The following is a 16,748-nucleotide window of genomic DNA, read 5'->3' on the forward strand; positions in this document are numbered from 1 at the left end:
TACTACATCTCGAATAATTTGGAAGTAAGTAGTTTAGAAGAGTTATTTTTTACTTTAGAATTACATGAATCTTGATGTATAAGATTTAAAAATATAGAAAAGTTAAACAACAATATCGCATTAAAAGCTAAGAAGAGTAAACTAGATTTAGAGTTATCACCTGACGAAGATGAAGAAACATACATGGTAAGAAAGTTCAATGGGTTTTTTTAAAAACTAATAAGTCTAATAAGATGCAGACAAAGTAGCTTTTTCAAGGGAAAAAGGAATGTGAGGTGCTACAACTGTGATGGAGAAGGATATATCAAGAACAAATGTCCTAAACTGAAAAATAAGGGAAAAGAAAAAGACAAGAGGACAAGAAGGCCTAAGAACAAGAACCTCAAAGCAATATTGGAGTGAATTACCATCTGAAGAGTCCGAGAACGAAAAATATGTTGGACTAGCACTAACAGTTGACTACCAAGAGGAGAGCATCGATAAAGGGGGAGCTATTTTAGAGAAAAGCAGCGATGTAGGAGGAGCATGAAACTACGAGTTTGATATGATAAGTGAGATACATCTTCTACCTCCTGACCAATTATATGAAGACATTAAACTATTATCTAGATCTTTATACAAATTCAAAATCGAGTATGTAAAAATAAAAAAAAGGGGATAACATTGTCTTAAAAATTAACTTGGCAATTCATGTGAGAAGAATTTTATAAACTTCAAATTAAAAAATATAAAATTAAAAGAACAAATTGAAAAGATTAAAATAAATTTTTTATTATATTCAGGTTTATATGCCCCAAAAAGTGACTTTAAATATAATAGATGACTTAATTGGTATATTAGAATCATAGGAGTCAAATTGTAATAGTTACAGAAAATGATATTACGAGAAAATATTTGATAAATCCAGTAGATAAAAATTTATTTTAGATTTCAAAATTTATTCTAACCTATTAAATTATTTTTATTTGCATGTTAAAATTAAATTTGATTTAATTATTAACATTAGTGATTTTTTTTTTGAAATCTTCTATTGGTTTTTTTATTTAATTTTTTTCTAATAGAAAAATATGTTATTTGTTAGTAAAAAAGTTTTAAATTTTTTCAACTATTATATAATTTTTATGAATTTTTTATAAAAATTAAATTTTAAAATTGAAATTTTTTTTTAAGATTAATTTTTAAAATTTTGATTTTTCTAAAAATGATGGTTAGATTTTGAATGTTCAAAAAAATATCAATATTTTTTGAAGCCAAAATCTATTTTTAAGTATTTATTTTGCAAAACATCTATTTCTATAATCCTATTTTGTGCTTTTAATTGTTGAAGGGGGTTTTCCGCCTTCAAACTTGTCGAAGAAGGAGTTTTTGCTATTAAACTATCATTACCTTAGATTACAACCTTTTTAGTTGCAAATAAGTAAAAAATTCTAAGTCCCCTACTTTCTTTCATATCATTTATTTTTATTAATTAATAGGTGCGTCCTTACTAAGTAAGTAGCAAGAGAAGGTTTAACTTTGATTTGCAAACTATTCACCCCTCTAACCGGTCCACTCGATCCAATAGGTTTGAGTTCAAAATTGTTGGCCTCAATAGTAGGTATGATGATGCTAGACCTTAGGCTCATTGCATATGGTACTGCATAATCCTTCAAAAGTTTGTTTATCATGGTAGATTGTATTTGCTCTTCTTCTAATTTGTCTTTACAAATTTCTTTTTTTTTTTTTAATGTTTTGCCAATCTCAGGATCAACAAGTAAAAAATTTCCTACAATATGAGCCATTTTCATGTAAGAAAGTAAATTCAAACCTCCTTCAAAACAAAATTCTAAATCAGAGTTATTGCAAATAAGTAAATGTAGAATTTTACGAGAAAGAAAATTGAATTACAAAATTATTCACAAGTGAAAGGAAAATGCAAAATTTACTAACAAAAATAAAGAAGTTTAAGAAACTAATTGCTCATCAACTATTCAAAAGTTTTTTCCCGAGGGTGTCGGGTAATGCTCGATGTGGTTGCATGCTAAAACATGCTTTGTAAATATACACAGCGACAGACAAAATAATAATTCCTAATTATTATAGCACACACACCACACACATAGAAGGATACATATCATGTAGACATGATCATAAAATAAAATTTTACGAAAAATAAATTTACACTAGGTATACCTGACGGATGATGCGAAATGAAAAGGGCATCAATTAACAAACCCAATGGAGTTTGCCTCTACTCGTATCCACGCCGAGTTGTCGTTGATACAACTTCATGAAGCCATGAGTCGTTCATCTTCAATCAGTACTAGCTACGCATGAAGATGAAGTAATCCGAGAAAACTCCCACAACACGATTTGGTGGGTGGTGCAGCACCGAAATCATCGATACTGAATTTGTCGGTACCAAATTCATCGGCACTGAAATGGTCGGTACCGAATTTATCGACACTAAATTTATCAGCACCAAATTCGTCAACACCGAATTCGTTGGCATAGAATTCAATGGCTGGAGATGGTTTACGATAATTCTTGGGCAGCAAGATCTAGCTTGGGCAGTGGCTAGAGAGAGGGAGAAGAGGATGAGAAGAACCCCTAATCAAATTAGAGTTTTCTCTCAAAGAATAAAGTCATTACTCTCATCTCCTCATAGAAGGGTATTTATACACCTCTCCTCATAGAAGGGTATTTATACACCTCTATATGACTTGGAGAGCAAGTCATCTCCCAAACCCAATAAGTAAAGTCAATCCGATCCATTACAATTAAGATTAAGTTTAGTTTAAAATCAAACCACCTTAGTTCATAATTAAACCAAACCCTTTTGGTTTATTATTAAACCAAGTTGTTTCATAACTAAACCAAACCTTTTTTAATTTATTATCAAACCATAATGAATCTATATCTCCTACAATAGTCATGGCTCATCCGTGTTTCTATTCCGACAAATATCTCTCCATATTTGTCCTTTCCATTTATCCAACCAAACTATATCTCTCTCTCAACTTGAGAATCTAATTCTTAAACTCGTTTTAAGTCTCTAAAATAAACTCATAGTGTGTGTGACCTTATATGTTTTCAATTATGTTGGTCATCCATAATTAACCACTAATTATGGATTGATTATGAGTGGCACCTAATAGTACATCATGATCCCCAATTGATTGAAAAATCAAATGGTTGATTCCAGAACTACTTCTAAACCTTTCAGCAGCTATAGTGAGTCGTGTCTCATTCCTTTCACTTATCTTATATCCACTTAGTTCAAGATATGGTCTATGTGTCAGTCCCCACTAAGCTAACTATGTCACACCTAGCCTAAGAAATACTTCCTCGTCTTACGGATTCAAATTACTCATACATGTGTCCAAAAATACAATACTCTTAACATGTGACACTTTGGCCAAAGATTTTGAGTAATAATCCTGACAAGTGTCCATAGGATATACATCTCCTCGCAAGGAGCGATGAATTCTCTGTGAGTTATCCAAACACCTTTAGACATTTTGACTTATACCCAATCATCCTGGGTCTACACCTCTATGGAGATGTTTGCTTCAGATGTTAAAGTATAAATATCCATGATTAAACTGAGTTGAATACCTTAAGTCGAAAGAAACTTATACTCGACCTGCAATGAGATCTTCATTGACATATCTATATATATAGAGAACTATATGAAGTCTCATAGCATGTTATTCCAATAAACTAGTTACCATAATTAGTATCCATGTTTAACTCTCAACATCCCAATATCTTTAGCTAGTGATGAACAACTGCTTGATTAGACCAAGGAGTATAACCCGTACTAGTTTTACAGAATCGATGATATCTAAACTCATCAATTCATCAATTAGGGATTACTTCAATACATTCATAATTATACATGTAGAGGTGCTCACAAGTTGTGATCCAATCACAAGTTTTCTTAAACTATGAATTGTATTACAAACATTCAGTAAATGAGTTTAAGATCAAATCATACACATAGAGAACGTTCACTCAATTAGTGAAACTTTATTTATCGAATAAATAAGTACAAATCATAAAATGTATAACACTTCTCAAATACAACATACTCTCACTTCATCTAATGTCAATCGTTATGGTATCCAATACCATATGTCTGGATATGACTCTAAAACATTGTGATAGAACCTTTGTTAAAGGATCTGCTAGGTTCCTTTTGGTGGGAATCTTCTTGATTTGTATTTATTTCCTACTAATAATCTCTCTAATCAAATGATAGTGGCGAAGTACATGTTTAGATCACTGGTGAGATCCGGGTTCCTTATCCTATGCTATGGCTCCATTATTATCGTAGTAAACTGGTAATACATCATCAATGCTCTGAACAACTCCAAGTTCAGTGAAGAATTTCTTGATCTAAATTGCTTTCTTTGCTGCTTCCGAAGCCATAATGTATTCTACCTCAGTGGTCGAATTAGCGACAGTGTCTTGCTTGGAACTCTTCCAACTTATTACTGTTGGGGTTCAATCAAAGTCCCACATTGGAAAGATTTGGTAAAGATCATGGGTTTAAAAGGATATAAGATATCTCTATTGGGAGATTGTTGGTGCAATATTCCCCTGGTCAAGGTTGACCTAGTTTGACTGAGCTTGAATTGGGTCAAGCTCGAGTCTTAATGTTTATGTTTTGATGGTTTGACAATACATGTTAACAATACATGAAGATTGCAGGTACAATTGTTCATGTGTGAAGGAGAGTCAAGTAGGTCAAGGTTGACTGGATACTTGACGGGAAAGTCCTGGTGAGTGAAGCTAGGTGAAAGACCTAGTGAGTGAAGCTAGGTGAAAGACCTAGTGAGTGAAGCTAGGCAGAAGAAAATCCTGGTGAGTGAAGCCAGGTGAAAGTCCTAACTGGGACGTTAGACAATGGGAAATCCTAGTGAGTGAAGCTAGGTGAAAGTCCTGGTGAGTGAAGCCAGGCAGATGGAAAGACCTAGTGAGTAAAGCTAGGCAGAAGGAAATCCTGGTGAGTGAAGCCAGGTGAAAGACCTAGTGAGTGAAGCTAGGCAGAAGGGAAGTCCTGGTGAGTGAAGTCAGGCACGGGGAAATCCAGATGGGTCAAGGTTGACCAGACATCTGGTGAAAGTCCAAGTAAGTCAAAGGGATTGACTGGATACTTGGCACGAGGAAGAAAAGTCCAAGTAGGTCAAAGGGATTGACCGGATACTTGGCAAGAGAAGAAAAGTCCAAGTAGGTCAAAGGGATTGACCGGACACTTGGCAAGAGGAGAAAAGTCCAAGTGGGTCAAAGGAATTGACCAGACACTTGGTGAGAGAGTCCTAGCTGGTCAAGGGTGACCGGATGCTAGGTTTTATGTGCCAACAAGTCATGGTTGACCGGATATTGGTTTAGGAGGCTTTAGACTTGATTTTAGGAGAAAATCATGAGCCGGATCGATCAGTCGATCGATTGGGTCATGCCCAATTGATCAGCCGATCGATCGGGCTAGTCTTCGCGACAAGCTTCCTCCAAATCAATCAGTGGATCGATTGGGACGAGTGCACGATCGCATAGAACAACGCAGGATCGGTCAGCCGATCGATCCAGAGCCCCCAATCGATCAGTGGATCGATTGGGAAGTGCGATTTCACACGATAAGCCTTGGATCGATCAGCCGATCGATCCAGGCAATTCCCGAGAGCACAGAGGCACTCTTGATCGATCAGTCGATCGATCCAAAGTCTCCCCGATCGATTGGGAGCCATCCAATCGATCGGGATCCGACCGTTGGCGTCGTATTTAGCTGCAGGCGTTCGATTCCTTCGGTAGATCTTCCGAGCCCTTACACGGTTCATCTCCGATCTTCACCAGTGACTCCATAGCATCTCTCTGAAGTTTAGATCGCCAGTTCTTGAAGGTTCTTGGAAGTTTTCCAAGTCAAGAGGCGGATCAAAAGCAAGAAGGAGAAGCTAGGGTTAGGGTTTGCAGTTGTAAAACCTGTAAGATTTCGTGTATTTGTTTTCCCTTTGTTTTCTTCTTGTATTGAGAGATTGTAAGGCTTCTCCGCCTTTGGTAGTTACCATAAAGGAGTGTTTATTAGTGGAGGTGTGTGTGAGTGTGTGGATCCTTGGACTAGTCACCTCCAAAACCAAGTAAATCTACTTGTTAGCGTTGTGTGTGTTGTTTCTTGTATATTTCCGCTGCACATCTTTGAAGAAACAAGCAACGCCAACCACGAGCACGCGACGAGCTATTCACCCCCCTCTAGCTACATTTTGGTCCCAATAAGTGGTATCAGAGCAAGGTTTCTCTTCACCGGAATCATCGCCGGAAAGGGAAAAAGCTAGAGGGTGAAGAAGTTGGAAAAATATTTCAAAGTCAAAGAATTCAAGAAGCCCAACTTCAAGATGGAATTCCGAGATGGACTCGGATTTGACACAAGGGTGCCTCCATCATTTAGTTCAACAAGCTTCGATCTTTGGAAGTTAAGGATCGAGAATTTCTTGATGATGGAGATAGAGCAATGGTTTGCTCTAATGGAAGGATTTGAAGCTCCAACAAATTCTAAAGGCAAAGTTCTCAAGAGGAGCAAGTGGAGCCAAGATCAAATTCAAAAATGTGAGGCCAATGACAAAGTAACCAAGCTTTTGGTCAATCTATTGCCTAGCCACATTTTGGAGCAAATCAGAGAATTCAAAGATGCCAAGGAGCTTTGGAGCAAATTGACAACAATTCATGAGATCCCTTCCACTGTACCAATTCATGAAGAATTCAAAGAGGGAGACTCATTGGAGCAAGATCAAGAGGAAGAGGACTCCGAGGTTGAGAGATGCTCAACTTCCGAAGAAGAAGTCCAAGAAGCTTCATCTTCAAAGGAGTACAATGAAAAGGACAAAGAGGGAACATACTCTTTGTTCAATATACAAGATGAAGATGAAGAAGTCTCCACCTCTAGGATTAATGGGGAGCAACCTTCGGTGGTACCAGATCAATAAGAAGGAGAAGCTTCTACATTCGGGTCAAATGGAGAAGAAGCTTCCACCTCCACAAGTCAAGAAAAATCAAATGGAGGAGTATCATCTTCGGATCAAGGAAGCCTCTACTTCCAAGTCAAATGGAGGAGCAAGTGCCACCCCTACACAAGAAGGTATAAATAGTTCAGTTAAAAATAAAATTCATATCATTTGCTTTGAGTGTAGGGAAAAAGGGCATTACAAAAGTAAATGCCCTAAATTGGCCAAGAAGGAGGGCCAAGTGGCACAAAAGGGTAAGGAGAAGCCCAAGGAGACCGCTCCTGGAACAAAAAGGAGCAAGGAGCACATTATGTGCTTTTTGTGCAATCAAAAGGGACATTACCGGAGTCAATGTCCCAAGGGGAAGAAGACGGTCAAGGCTCATGGAGGAAGCTCAACTCAAGGGGGAGCCTCCAAGGTAAAAAGGAAGGTATCATTCATTGAGCCTATCCCCTTAAATAATGGTAAAAAGCATGATAGTTCTAATTTTTATCATTTTAATGCTATTTACCATAAAAATAGGGAGCATGGTAGTATTAAAGAAAAACATATGGCTCTCCATGCTAAGACTACCACACCTAGGGTTAGGAAGGTAGGTAAAAGTCTAGACAATAACTCTAAGAATTTTAGTTATAAGCCTAGAAATAGAAATGCTCATGGGCTTAATGATAAATCAAAAACTAAGGACTTAGTGATGGAAAATCAAGTCTTGAGGTCAAGACTTGACGAACTAGAAAAGACCCTAAAAAGGATGGGAAATATCCTTAAAAGGCAAAATGAGCAAAATCTAGGTTTAGGACAACAAGGGTCATCCAAGGGCCATAGAGATTTGGGATACAAACCTAAAACCAAAAAGGATGTACCTTCTTACCATATGGTTCCATACAATTATGGAATCAACCCTAGGTCTAGTGGTCAAGTCAAGAATACTAGGAAGGTCATTCCTAAGAGTATTTTTACAACAACAAATGTGACTAAGACTTCTAAGAAGTCCAACAAAGTCACTAAAAAGGTCACATGGGAAGCAATCCCTAGGATTGACCTAGAAAATGTGACCAAGGCTTCTAAGAAGTCAAACAAGGTCACTAGGAAGGTATCTAGGGAAGTTATCCCTAGTGAGTACCTAGAGCATCTAAGGAGCACCAATAGGTTTTGAGTTCCTAGGAGCATCTTCTCTACCCCATAGATGGGTTAGAGAGTGTCAACTCTAAGTGGAAGGGTAGTTAACCCAATCATGATGAAGTTGACACTCAATGAGCATTTTCAAGGTTATTATTAACCTTTGAAAATGAAAAGGATAAAAGGTTTACTTTTGGAAAGAGTAAAATGTGTCATATTTTGAGAAATTGGATGAAATTCTAAATGACACAATTTGAGAAAATCATAAGAACTACCAAGTTGGAATTTTGGTATGTTCTTAGGAAGTTAAAGGCAAATTTAAGCCTTAACTCAATTGATTACTCTTGTGGAAGAACGAAATATGCCAACATTTGAGGAATAAGCTTAATTTAAATTGGCATAAGTTAATCAGGAGAACTAGAAATGTCAATTCATGTTTTGGCATTTTCTTGGAGCGTTTAGAGGGCAATCTAGGTTTAATTTTTAACTTAGCTAAGGTTTAAGGACACTTAGATAGACAATCTAGGTATTTTATTTATACTAAACCTTGCCATGATTGTTTGCTCACTATATGCCATGACATCATATTTAGTTTTGTGTTTAGCATTCATGACTTACTATGAAAAATACAAAAATACCATGTCATGTTATACATACATCATGTAGTTATAGAAGTCTTTCTTTTGAAAGCTATTTCATTTTGATGTATGCCATAACATATCATGCATTAATTTTAAATTCCTTGAGATTAAGGACAAATGACATTTATTAACAAGTAACATCCTAGGTGGATGTTCATAACCTCTAAAATGCCTAGGTAGAGATGCATGATCCTTAGATTAGAGCAAAACCAAACTTTACATCTCACAAAGACCCATAAGATGACTTGTATGTGTGTTAGTGCACATTAGATACAAGTGAGATGTTAGGATGATGAACAAAACTCAAGATGTTGATTTAGTGCATTCTTTTGAGTTTAAGTTCATCAAAACACATAGTTATGTGTTTTCCCATCATTGGGAAAGCTAATGTACAAGTCATGTGCATTAAGCCCAAGGAACATGGTGAGATATTGGTTTTGAAAATCATTTTAAAATATTTTTGGAAAACCTTGGTGAAGGCTATCTTTTGATAGTAATCACCATTGAAAAGTTAAGGACAAACTTGGAAGAAAACACTAAGGTTTTGCAAGTTTTCAAGTTTGTCTCAATCTTGAAAAATATGAAGTATTTTCTTATAAAACTATTTTTACATGATAATATATGCCCTAAATAGTGTCTACACAAATTTTCATGATTTTAGGGAATTTTTGGGGTGTTTCTGAAATTCACCGCAAGTGAATTTCAGAACTATCAGGCATTCAATCGATCACCCGATCGATTGAAGGGTCGCAATCGATCGGGCGATCGATTGAGAGCAAGATTCTCGCAAACAGAAGCTTCCTAGATCGATCCATCGATCGATCCAGCCCTCCTGAATCGATCAGTGGATCGATTCAAGCTGGTTCAATCGATTGGGACCCAACTCCAATCGATTGGGGAACCTGATTTTAGCTGGGAAAGCTGATTTTCAGTGGTTTGACCCTTGTTTAGTCTAGAAAAATATTCCTAACCCCTCAAAATACATTTGTCTACATGAAAAGGGTGTTTTCAGGTTGAAAACAAGGATGGATTGGTTAAGGAAGGCTAAATTGAAGTTTAGGTTGAGGTTTGATTTTAATATTGAACTTTTGAACCTCAAAACTTCTAAATTGGGTTTCCTAAAGGTTTAGAGATTCCAAGTCATTGTTGGTACAATGATAGAAGTTCACGACCATGTCTTTAGGAGGAGTTACTCTTTAAGGACATGAAAATTATTTTTCATACACCTTGGAAGGTGGTTAACCTTCTGTCGTGAAAATGCTCAAGGTTGAGCATTTGTTTACAATGAAGAGTGGATATCTTCATTGTTTAAGTTAAAAATGCTCAATGATGGGCATTTGTCTACATTGGGGAAGAATGTAGGGTTAAAGGAAAATGAAAGGTATGAGACTTTCATTATCGGGTTGATCACAACGAGTGAAGTTATGAACAACATGGAGTAACTCTTCAGGGGGAGAATTTGTTTTGATGTGTGCCCAAAGATGGGAAATGTTTGTGATATGTGCCAATAGGGGGAGAAATGTAGGGTTTAAGTTAGGACTTCATTATCTAAGAGGGAGTTTGCCCTCTTAGGAGGAGAATGAAGGGTTTAACTTATGCTTTCATTACCTAGTGGCATGAAGGAGGTCTAGGTTATGAGATTAGCCTAACTTAAAGAAGATATTGTCAAACATCAAAAAGGGAGAAATTGTTGGTGTAATATTCCCCAGGTCAAGGTTGACCTAGTTTGACTGAGCTTGAATTGGGTCAAGCTCGAGTCTTAATGTTTATGTTTTGATGGTTTGACAATACATGTTAACAATACATGAAGATTGTAGGTGCAACTGTTCATGTGTGAAGGAGAGTCAAGTAGGTCAAGGTTGACTGGATGCTTGACGGGAAAGTCCTGGTGAGTGAAGCCAGGCAGATGGAAAGAGCTAGTAAGTGAAGCTAGGTGAAAGATCTAGTGAGTGAAGCTAGGTAGAAGTAAATCCTGGTGAGTGAAGCCAGGTGAAAGTCCTAACTAGGACGTTAGGCAATGGGAAATCCTAGTGAGTGAAGCTAGGTGAAAGTCCTGGTGAGTGAAGCCAGGCAGATAGAAAGACCTAGTGAGTAAAGCTAGGTAGAAGGAAATCCTGGTGAGTGAAGCCAGGTGAAAGACCTAGTGAGTGAAGCTAGACAGAAGGGAAGTCCTGGTGAGTGAAGTCAGGCACGGGGAAATCCAGATGGGTCAAGGTTGACCAGACATCTGGTGAAAGTCCAAGTAGGTCAAAGGAATTGACCGGATACTTGGCACGAGGAAGAAAAGTCCAAGTAGGTCAAAGGGATTGACCGGATACTTGGCAAGAGAAGAAAAGTCCAAGTAGGTCAAAGGAATTGACCGGATACTTGGCAAGAGGAGAAAAGTCCAAGTGGGTCAAAGGAATTGACCAGACACTTGGTGAGAGAGTCCTAGCTGGTCAAGGGTGATCGTATGCTAGATTTTATGTGCCAACAAGTCATGGTTGACCGGATGTTAGTTTAGGAGGCTTTAGACTTGATTTTGGGAGAAAATCATGAGCTGGATCGATCAGCCGATCGATTGGGTCATGCCCAATCGATCAGCCGATCGATTGGGCTAGTCTTCACGACAAGCTTCCTCCCAATCGATCAGTGGATCGATTGGGACGAGTGCGCGATCGCACAGAATAACGCAGGATCGGTCAACCGATCGATCCAGAGCCCCCAATCGATCAGTGGATCGATTGGGAAGTGCGATTTCGCACGATAAGCCTTGGATCAATCAGCCGATCGATCCAGGCAATTCCCGAGAGCACAGAGGCACTCTTGATCGATCAGTTGATCGATCCAAAGTCTCCCCGATCGATTGGGAGCCATCCAATCGATCGGGATCCGACCGTTGGCGTCGTATTTAGCTGCAGGCGTTCGATTCCTTCGGTAGATCTTCCGAGCTCTTACACGGTTCATCTCCGATCTTCACCAGCGACTCCATAGCATCTCTCTGAAGTTCAGATCACCAGTTCTTGAAGGTTCTTAGAAGTTTTCCAAGTCAAGAGGCGGATCAAAAGCAAGAAGGAGAAGCTAGGGTTAGGGTTTGCAGTTGTAAAACCTGTAAGATTTCGTGTATTTGTTTTCCCTTTGTTTTCTTCTTGTATTGAGAGATTGTAAGGCTTCTCCACCTTTGGTAGTTACCATAAAGGAGTGTTTATTAGTGGAGGTGTGTGTGAGTGTGTGGATCCTTGGACTAGTCACCTCCTTTGGAGGTGGATACCAAGTAAATCTACTTGTTAGCATTGTGTGTGTTGTTTCTTGTATATTTCCGCTGCACATCTTTGAAGAAACAAGCAACGCCGATCATGAGCACGTGACGAGCTATTCACCCCCCCTCTAGCTACATTTCGGTCCCAACAATCTCCATTGGTATGTGGCCGTTTGGGAAGAGCTCAAGAGCAAAGTCATGAGGGCCTAGGCCCAAAGTAGATAATATTATGTCATTGTGGAAATATATGAACATCTTTTGGGCACAATAAATGGTATCAGAGTCATGGTCCAGACCCGATACCATGTGGGATGGCCTTAAACGAATTTGAGGGTGGGCCCGAGGTAGGTCAGGTTGACCATATACTTACAAGAAGGCCCTAAAGCAGGTCAGAGTGACCGGATACTCACGGAGAGGCCCGGAGCAGGTCAGGATGACTAGATGCTTGCGGGAAAACTCATAGCAGGTCAGAATGACTAGATAGTTGCGGGGAAGCATGGAACAGGTCAAGGTGACCGGAACTTGCGGAGAGCCGAGTAGGTCATGTTGGTGCAGGTTGCATTAACTGTCTAACTTAGGTTTTGATAAATGATAAAGTAAGTTAAGTTAGGTTTAATATGATCTAACGATTTAACTAAGTGTGCAGGAGAAGTCTAGATAGGTCGACAGGCTGACCGAATATCTAGCAAGAAATCCAGCTAGGTCGACGGATTGACTGGATAGCTAGTATAAAGTCCAAATAGGTCGCTAGGCTGACCGGATATCTGGAACGAAGTCCATCTTGGTCAACGGGCCGATCGGATAGCTGACATGAAGTTCAGACAGGTCGACGAGCTGACCAGATGTCTGGCAAAGTGGTAAGTTGAAGTAAATCATTGGAGGAGAGTGACTTGGTGAGTACGTGTTCCCCATTTGAGGGAATAGTAGGCGTCGATATAACTTAGATCCATTTGAAAAATCTAAGTTGAGATCTTGACTAGATTCTAGTCTCGAGAAGATAGAATTTAATTACTACTCTTGACTATAATTGTACTAATACTTGTTTTGCAAGATAATATAAGTTTTATTGTCTCAGACTAACTTCATTTTACAAGAAATAAAGGTGATGGAAAAGTTTGTCTGGGCACCCAGAAGGGATCTAGGCGCCCGGAATGCCCAAAATCAATCTTATCGCCAGCTTGGAGCGCGTTGATTAGATGGCTGACGTCACGGTCCAGGCACCCAAAAGAAATCCAGGCACCCGGAACTGCCTATATAAGCAGCCTTCCACCAGAAGCACAAAACACAACTTCTCTCTACAACTGCTTTCTTGTACATTGCTCCAAAGACGCTCCTGCGACCCTGTGAAGCTTCTCTGACAATCTGTGGCTCGGTTTTTATTTTCCTTGTTGTCGGTAAATTTATTTTATACTTCTTATATTTATTGTGTAACTCTTCTGTGAACTATTAGTGGATTACCCAACGAAAGCATTCTCACATGTGGATCTTGGAGTAGGAGTCAACGAAGGCTCTGAACCAAGTAAAACTTGGTGTGTTGGCGTTGTTTTCGTTATTATTTTCGGCTGCGTACTTTGACTCGATAACAATTTTTCAACGATCGCTATTTACCCCTCCTTTAGCATTCTTTTCGATCCAATAAGTCAGGGTGATCAGATGCTCATAGGGAGTCCCGAAGGAGGTCAAGGTGACTGAATGCTCATGGGGAGGCCCGGAGCAAATCAGAGGGACCGGATGCTCGCGGGGAGGCCCGAACTATGAGAGTAATTATAGTCCTTCGTTTGAAGGGAGGATTGTTGGGGTTTAATCAAAATCCCATATTGGAAAGATTTGGTAAAGATCATGGGTTTAAAAGGATGTAGGATATCTCCATTGGTATGAGGCCTTTTGGGGAAAACTCAAGAACAAAGTCATGAGGGCATAGGCCCAAAGTGAACAATATCATGTCATTATGGAGATATGTGAACATCCTTTGAGAACAATAATTGTGCCTCCATTTAATGTGAATATGTATCTAGATTGAGACTTGGAATCTTCCTTGTCCGTCTGGAAGCTGACATCTGTACACCCGCATGTTATCGTATCACCTTCTTCATATACCAAGAACATATTCTTAGTTCTTCTTAAATACTTTAGGATTATTTTGACAGCCTCCCAATGATCTATTCCTAGATCTACCAGTATTGTGATACTCAGGGCGTATGATACATGTTGGTGCGATTAGTACTAACGATCTAACTTAGGTTTTAATGAATGATAAAGTAGCTTAAGTTAGTTTCATTGTGATCTAAAGCTGTGACCAAGCGTGCAGGAGAAGCCCAGCTAGGTCGACAGGTCGACCGAATAGCTGGCAGGAAGCCCAGACAGGTCGACAGGCTGACTAGATGTCTGGCACGAATCCCAGCTAGGTCGACAGACCGACCGGAGAGCTGGCACAAAGTCCAGAAAGGTCGACGGGCTGATCCGATGTCTGGCATGAAGTCCAGCTAGGTCGACAGGCTGACCTGATAGCTGGCATGAAGTCCAAACGAGTCGAAGGGCTAATCAGATGTCTGACAGATAAGTTAAGGTAAGTTACTCGAGGGGAGTGACTGTGAGGACGCGTTCCCGGGAAGGGAACTTAGGCTCCGATCCAACTTAGAACCATTTCAGAACTCTAAGTTGAGATCTTGACTAGATTCCAGTCTCGATGAGACGGAATCTAATTACTACTCGTTCCTTATATAACTGTGCTAACCCTTTATTTTGCAGGGTAGTATAAATTATATTTTACCTCGGACAAACGTTTTCTTGCAGGTAGCTGGAAAATAGAGGTCCGAGCGTCCAGAATGCAAGTTTTATCCCGAAGCGATGTCGCAACGTGGAGCGATCTAGTTGACAGGGCTACATCACAGTCCATGCGCTCAGAAGGGATCCGGACGCCCGGAGCCTCCTATATAAGGAGGTCTTCTCTAGAGCTTCAAAACAACAACAACGTCTTTCAACGCTTGCTCTACTGCGCTGTGCTCCTATGACGTTGCGAAGCTTCTCCGGCAACGTGCTGCTAAGAATTTCTTTTTCCTTTATTCTGTTGTCGGTATTCCTTTTAAAAAGTTCTTATACTTACACTTGTAACATTTTTATGAACTGCTAGTGATTGCCCAATGAAAGCACTCGACGAGTGTGGGCCTTGAAGTAGGAGTCGACAAAGGCTCTGAACCAAGTAAATCGGATTGTGTTAGCGTTGTTCTTTTTCTCTTCCGCTGCTTACTCTCGATACGATATTTTTTTTTAAAGCGCTATTCACCCCCCCCAGCGAATTTCTCGATCCAACAAGTGGTATCAGAGCAGGTACGCTCTAATTTGGTGCAACCACCAATCAGACAAGGGGGTGAAATTTTTTTTTATTTTTTTTAATTTTCAGTTTTACGTCATAATCCAAACTGGTATCGTTACCTTTTTGGAAATTCTCTCATCGCAATTAAGCTAAATTTGTGTAACATCAATTCAGTTTTAGATACTTTTTTATTTAAATACTGCATGACTAATCCAAGACCAAGTCTTGGGATTTCTTTTTTTTTTTTTGTGCAAGGTAAAATTTGTCTCTATTGGTGCAATATTCCCCAGGTCAAGGTTGACCGTGTTGACTAAACTTGAATTGAGTCAAGCTCGAGTCTTGATGTTGTGGTTTCGATGTTTGACAATACATGTAGTCAATACATGAAGATTGCAGGTGCAATTGTTCACGTGTGAAGGAGAGTCAAGTAGGTCAAGGTTGACTGGATACTTGAGGGAAAAATCCTCGTGAGTGAAGCCAGGTGAAAGTCCTAACTGGGAAGTTAGGCAATGGGAAATCCTAGTGAGTGAAGCTAGGTGAAAGTCCTGGTGAGTGAATCCAGGCAGATGGAAAGACCTAGTGAGTGAAGTCAGGTGAAAGACCTAGTGAGTGAAGCTAGATAGAAAGAAATCCTGGTGAGTGAAGCCAGGTGAAAGACCTAGTGAGTGAAGCTAGGCAGAAGGAAATCCTGGTGAGTGAAGCCAGGTGAAAGACCTGGTGAGTGAAGCCAGGCAATTCGGAAAGTCCTGGTGAGTAAAGCCAGGCACGAGGAAATCCAGATGGATCAAGGTTGATCAGACATCTGGTGTTGGAAAGTCCAAGTGGGTCAAAGGGATTGACCGGATACTTGGCACGAGTTGGAAAGACCAGGTAGGTCAAAGGGATTGACTGGATACTTGGCACGAGGAGGAAAAGTTCAAGTGGGTCTAAGGGATTGACCGGACACTTGGTGAGCGAGTTCTAGCAGGTCAAGGGATGCTAGGCATGATGTACCAACAGGTCATGGTTGACCGGATGTTGGTTTAGGGGACTTTGGACTTGTTTTTGGGCAAAAACAAGGGCTGGATCGATCAGCCGATCGATTGGCTCATGCCCAATCGATCGGCCGATCGATTGGGAGAGTCCCCGCGACAAGCCTTCTCCCAATCGATCAGTGGATCGATTGGGGAGAAGTGTCGCGCGAATAGAAAGCCTCCCAATCGATCAGCCGATCGATTGGGAGCCTTCGATCGATAGGGCGATCGATCGGGAGTCGCGATTCTGCGAGATAAGCCTTGGATCGATCAGCCGATCGATCCAGGCAATTCCTGAGAGCACAGAGGCGCTCTGGATCGATCAGCCGATCGATCCAAAGCCTCCCCGATCGATTGGGAGCAATCCGATCAATTGGGATCCGACCGTTGGCGTCGTTTTTAGCTGTGGGCGAGCTGTTCTCTCGTCAGAACTTCAAGAGCTCGTAG

Source organism: Zingiber officinale, chromosome 1B, assembly GCF_018446385.1.
Source record: "Zingiber officinale cultivar Zhangliang chromosome 1B, Zo_v1.1, whole genome shotgun sequence".
In the NCBI taxonomy this organism is placed as follows: Eukaryota; Viridiplantae; Streptophyta; class Magnoliopsida; order Zingiberales; family Zingiberaceae; genus Zingiber; species Zingiber officinale.